Raw genomic sequence first — 6,470 nt, 5'->3', positions numbered from 1 at the left:
GTCGGATACAGAAGTGGGGCAAAGCTAGCAGTGATCCTCGTGCTACTGCTCAGATGGCACACCCACGGACCATCTGATGCATATTTGAACACACACAAATGGCATGCACTTCCTCTTTTTGGCAAGCCATAATCTGATTGGCTCGTTTTGCACAATTTTTGGAAACAAAATCAAGTTTACCAGGTAAAAGGTAGCAAGAATGAACAATTGTGAAGAAGAACAAATCACTGGATTTCAGCTTTACCTAGTCCTAAACAAACCAAGGTTGGTCCTCCGATATCTCAGTATGAATCCGTTATTATTAACTAAAACTAAAACCATGGAAGATAAAAAGAAAGAAAAAAACTAAACTTTTGTTCATAAAATTTAACTGACAAAATCTTTCAACTTCTTTGAATTCAGGCGACATTTCTCATTTTCATTTGATGTACTAAAATAAAAAAATAAATAAAATAAAAATGCATTAAATGCAAAACGATTTTAAAATGTAAAACAAAAAACTATATAAACATATTAAAAATAAAAACAAATAACAATGTAAAACAACAAAATATTAATAACTATACAAGATGATAAATGGACCAGTAAATACAATAAAGTATTATATATGTGTTTTAATTTTGAGAGTATAATAAACACACAAATCAACTTTTCCACAATCTGCATTCCTTTAATTCTAAAAGGACAGAGAGTGTTCAAACGTTTTAATGGACCCTTCTTTCCAAAAGTCATTTTCACATTAGTGAGGTGATCTGAGTCAACCACTGCTTTGTGATACAAATTGCATCTTGTTTTGTCACATAAAATCAATTGAATTCAAGTTTTAGATCAACTATACCTCTGCATCATCCTCGATCAATGAACGGCTGGCTCAGAGGACAGGAATGAATTTCTGAGCTGAACAGAAATGATTTTTCCTGGAGCAGCGAGCAGATCGTTGGCGTGAGTTGGAGACGTCGGTGTCTGACACAGAAACGTGACAGCTGTCATCATTTCAGACCATGGAAAAATTTCAATGAGAGAAAAAAACATTTTGTTTCTACAGTTAATTTGAGTTCACTTGGCAGGCAAAAAACTGGGACAGTCTATGAAACCAAAAGTCATCAAGCAGCAATTCGGTTTGTACTGAGGTTTTGTGACACATAAATCATAACTGGATAGCATAGGACGGGAGACAGAAGACGGCACACATATGAAAGTCCAACAACTGATCCGGAGGATGTCTTAAAGCTTGGCTGGACTCTCTTGATCGCTGTGCTCTGTGTAGAACAGAATGTAGGCCTTGGCTTTCAGCACAGCCTCCTCACTGACCAGACTGACCCTGCTGTCGTTGAAGTGGCACAATCGGCCCTCGTGAAGCCCGTATGCTGTGTAATGTCCCGATCCGATGCTGTGGGAGAAGACAGAGGTGGAATATCGTATATATCTGATTCTCTGTATCTAGTGTGTATTGATTAAACTAGAAAGATCACCAGGGCTACTGATATAACATCCCCCTCTAGTGGAGGACAAAGAAACCCGACTTCATGCTTTTACAGTGAATGAGATGTGTGCTGCACAGAAGAACTTCCAAAATGAAACCTTTATCTATTAAAGAAGTGAAAAGCAATGTTACAGTGTTATTAATGGCACAAGGCAAGCATTTACTTACCTAGATCCATGATGAACCACTACTGCAGCAAGATCATACAGGCATCTGTCAGGCAAGCTGTTTTCATGCGGAGAACAATTACATAATTTTGAACAAGATATCATATATAATAACAAAACATGTCATTTAATTATATAATATTGATATCATTATTTTAATCCTATACTCTATACGTAAAGGTATAAAATAACTTAATATTTACATTAAAAGGAATAAATGATTATTAAATTATACAATAATAAATCAAATTGTATATAATGGAGTTCTTTGAATAATTACTATATTGAAGTAAAAATACTTTATTATATTATTAGATATTGCATTTTATTATTATACTTTATTTATTATACTTTAATATATATATATATATATATATATATATATATATATATATATATATATATATATATATATATATATATACTTTTTATAACATTTTATTTCATATTAATTAAGAGTTATATAGATTACATTATTACTGTATTATTACTTAATATTATCTTTAAAAATTGTAATTATTATTAAATATTATATTAATATGTAGTTATTCAATTAATAGTAATATGAATATTTCATTACTTTATATAAAATAATCAAACATTACAGACATTACTTTATATAAATTAATAAAATATTACAGTTATTTAAGTTTGTTTGTTTGTTTATTAAGTTTATTAATGTTAGCATCATGGCTATTTACATGGCAAACAGGTTAAGTATCATCCATAAGATTTACATTATGTAAAACATTTCAACTTAACATAAGATAGAAAATCTAAAATACATTTAGGTGGTACATTTTCAAATATTCCATGCAAGCATGTTTCTGAATAAAAGCGTTTTCTAGCAGCATCATAAAAATTACAATTCACAGTTATTTAATTAAGTATTAAAAACGAATTAAAGAACTGAAACTGTCTTCAGTTACCAGTAAACTTGTTACAAAATGAACAAATGGTTAGCTCTCACCTCAAGCAAGAAGCTTTTCATGTCAAGGCCGCGCATGGGAAACTCTACATAGGTGTCGATCTTCTTCCTCAGAAACGCTGTCCAGTGGAACCTCTTCAGATGCAAACAGTGCACCTGTACAGAGACAGCACAACATATAACCATTACAACCTAGATGAACAAAAACAATATCCTAAATATCTCTCACCTTGGGCAGTTGCTGGATCCAGAATTTCTTGGTGGACTTTTGTCGCTTTTTGCACCTGTGACACATGTAGAGCTCCGTTTCATCGAGTTCCTCGAGGTCTGTAAAACTCCGAAGGCAATCTGAGAGACAGAACATGTTGACTTAGTAAACAAAATTAGCCCAAATGCAGCCATGTAATAGTTTCAAACGACATCTCTTACCATTTAAAGTGCAAGTTGGCCCCGGCTCTTGGTCTTTTGTGAACTTGATTCTGAATTGGCTGGGAATGTCCAATGAGAGATCTGGAGGAGAGTGAGATTTAGTGTAACCGTAGCGCTCGAAGACGACAAAGCTTTTAGAGCTGATGGACAGAATTGATGGCTCACCTAGGAACGGATCAAATTTTCGAGACTCCATGCCACAGATCAAGCAGTACACCTCGTTCTGCAGGACGCCACCAAACACAGATGTAACGATAGTGGAGGTCCCATTTCTGGAAAAAGGCAAAACCGTTCTATTAAATAAGCCTACACAAGTCCGATGAGCCAATTCCAGCCATCGCTACATTGTGAAAGCACGTCTAGTCCATCTATTCACAGCAAGATTAACCTGTCATTCTGTTCAGCGCAATCCACTGAGCACGCCACAACATTGCACTTCTTTTTCAATAACGCCGGCAAATCCAGTCAGGTCACCCTCACAGTTCTCGGCCGAGGGGCTTCCTCACTTGTCTGCAGCTATTAATACAAACACAACAGGGTGGCTCTGGCTCTAGCAGCAGGCAAATGTGGGAACAGCCGTGTCTGTGTACGAAAAAGACTTCCCTCTGTGCGCCGTAAAGAGTTATCTTTATCACCGCTGCCCACGTACTCGCTAAACTAGCAGGGGAGAAATGAAACGAGGGGCAGCCTGCTGAGATAGACCGACCTCAAATTAGAAATTTACCCCGAACCATCTGTGTAGCTCACTGAAGACAAGTTGTGCAGTTAAAAATTACTGTGGCGCTTTTGAAAAATGCTGTTTTTGTTTGAGGGGTCCAAAATATTGAGTTCTTGCTCATCAAGTGCCGTACGTTTTGGAAAGGATGACCTGTTTGTCCAAAACAAAGGTCGACGGGGGAGTACAAATGATGAATTTATGTGTTCGTACATGCAGCATTTGCTCTCTGAGGCGTGTTTGGGTTGGTCCAGAGACGGGGCGGGACTGGGCGACCCGTTCTTGCTTCCCTGCATCTCTCAGTGGAGATGGTCAAGAAGGTAACGCAGGAACTCGTGAGCATCCTGTTGTTGGTAACCCCTGCAAAATACATGAGATAGCAAGTCAAAATACACTTTCTTAAAGACACTGTTCTTACTATTTAGAACAATTTGTCAGCACATTACTTTAAAGAAGAAAAAAAGTTAGATTTTTTTATTAAGAAAAATCTGTTTTCTTTTCAGATGACATCACTTAGGCCATGAAGGCTATTGGATAACGTTAACCAATAGTCAAACAGATGTTTAAGCACTGGTTTAAGATATAAGCATGAACTTCATCCATCAAAAGAATCCATATCGACTGACCAATGTCACCAAAAATGTTCGAAATGCTTAAAAAATGAAACAAATTCCACTGAATTATGGTGAAATTTTTAGTGTATGTTATAAAATCTCAGGATGTCAAATCCAGGGAAAAACCGCAACAGATTATGTAACTGTGTGATTTTTATGATACCTGAAACTCGGCATGATTTTCCAGATGACATAAAAGAGAGCGTCTGTGCTGAAGGCAGTCTGACTCCCCTGCCAAAGTGAACAGACTGTTTTCCTGAACTCCTCGACCAGAGAACTGCACAACAGAGCAGAGAAATCCAGGCATTTTAATGGACATCACAGCAACACTTGTACAGTGATTATAAACTGATAGATCAGGCCTGTTCTGTGGGTGACGGATTGCAGAGAAGCACCATATTATTGTGAGTTTAAGATAACAAAATATACACACCGCCTTCATCCCCAAAAATCATAGACAAACTACAAAACAAGGTAACAACAACAAGACTCAGACTATTAAATATGGGTTGTAGTGAGGATAAACATGGATTGCGTCAACGGTCAACCACATGTTTTATATAGATTGATATGTTATTCATAATCACCATTTTCACATGTTTCTTAAGATATAATAATTTTTATAAGGAACAAAAACTATAACCATTCAGACTGGTATGTTATCGTTTATTTATGTGGCATATGTTACAGTAAGAGCTTATACTATTTAAAGTATGTTCTTCTTTTAAATAACAGGATTTCTTTCAAATAAAGGAGATCATTTTCAAACTCGGTGGAGAGGACCTTACACACTGCTGTCCCCTGACTTCTGGTGTGGTACATTCTCCTTCCTGCGGTTTTCCCGCTTCGTAAGGCCACCGAGGGCAGCTCCTTAAAATAACAGCTGAACACCTAGCTGTTACTGGAGACAGGGAACAGAAACCAGTGTTTAACTAAACAAAGATGTCTTAGACATGATGCAAAATCCTTTTGAGTTATGACTGTTTGGTATTTCTTTCCAAATGCAAATTGAACATCAACAGTATGCCAGAATACTATAGTGCGCTTGCCAAGGCTTCCTTTAACATGGATCATGGCCAGCAGAAGTGCACAAATAGAAAGTTTGTTTTAGGTAGATTTAGTGTCTCACCCAGGCCTTAAAACCGATAACAGCTCAGCAATAAAAGACCCATGAAAGATTATATACAAAATTAAAATTATTAAAATTTTAATACTGTTTGATGACAAACTCTGATGTTGGCTTAACAAAGCCTTGTCTGAAAGTTTGCAATAACTTGGAAAAGAATGTTTTTAGTAGACAAAGAAAGTTGCAAACGATTTTTAGCTTCTTGCTAGCATGATTAAACATGTTACTTGCATGTCTCTAACATTATTTTAGATAGTGCTAGCATGTTTTAATATGTTGGTAATGTTTCTAGCTTGATTAACGTGATGCTAGCATGTTTCTAGCCTTTTTAAACATTGCTAGCATGATTTAGCATTTTGTTAACATTTTAACATACTAATGAATTAGCACATTGCTAATGTTTTAAAATGTTGCTAACATGATTTAACATTACTAGCATATTTAAGAATGTTGATAGCATGAATTGATAACATGCTACTAACATGATGTACCACACTGCTAGCATGATGTTAAAGTTACAAGCATGTTTAAATGATGCATACAAAACTAATTAGAATCAATACCTTGTTAACATGACTTATACCATGATTCAACACACTGCTAGCATGTTTAGCATGTTGATATCATTATTTAACAATGCAAGCCTGTTTCTAACATTATATACCACCACTGGCATGTTCTTACCGCATGTTTTAACATGTTGCTAGCACAATTAAATACATTGCTAGCATATTCTAACATGAATTAGCATTAGCATGATTTAGCACAAGAAACATTTCATACTATTACTGATTACTTTTGAAAACAGTTGTGCTACTTAATATTTTTGTGAAAACCGTGATACATTTTGTTCAGGTTCTTTAAAAATATATATAAAGTTCAGAATGACAGCATATATTTCAAAAAGATTTTTTTGTGGATATTAAATAAATTTAATGCATCCTTGCTGAATAAATGCATTGTTTTTGTTTAATCCTACTGACTATACACTTTTGAATGGTAGTGTAA

At 35.4% G+C, this 6,470-nt stretch overlaps 1 pseudogene; it reads right to left on the bottom strand.

Moving 5' to 3' along the window:
• Nucleotides 1-694: 694 nt before the first annotated feature.
• Nucleotides 695-6,470, bottom strand: part of LOC113066405 (ubiquitin carboxyl-terminal hydrolase 3-like) — a 30,781-nt pseudogene continuing 25,005 nt past the window's right edge.

This window comes from Carassius auratus, chromosome 50 (genome assembly GCF_003368295.1).
Source record: "Carassius auratus strain Wakin chromosome 50, ASM336829v1, whole genome shotgun sequence".
NCBI classification, from domain to species: Eukaryota; Metazoa; Chordata; class Actinopteri; order Cypriniformes; family Cyprinidae; genus Carassius; species Carassius auratus.
Note: the sequence above shows the minus strand (reverse complement) of the source record. Positions and strands in the feature narration are given on the sequence as shown.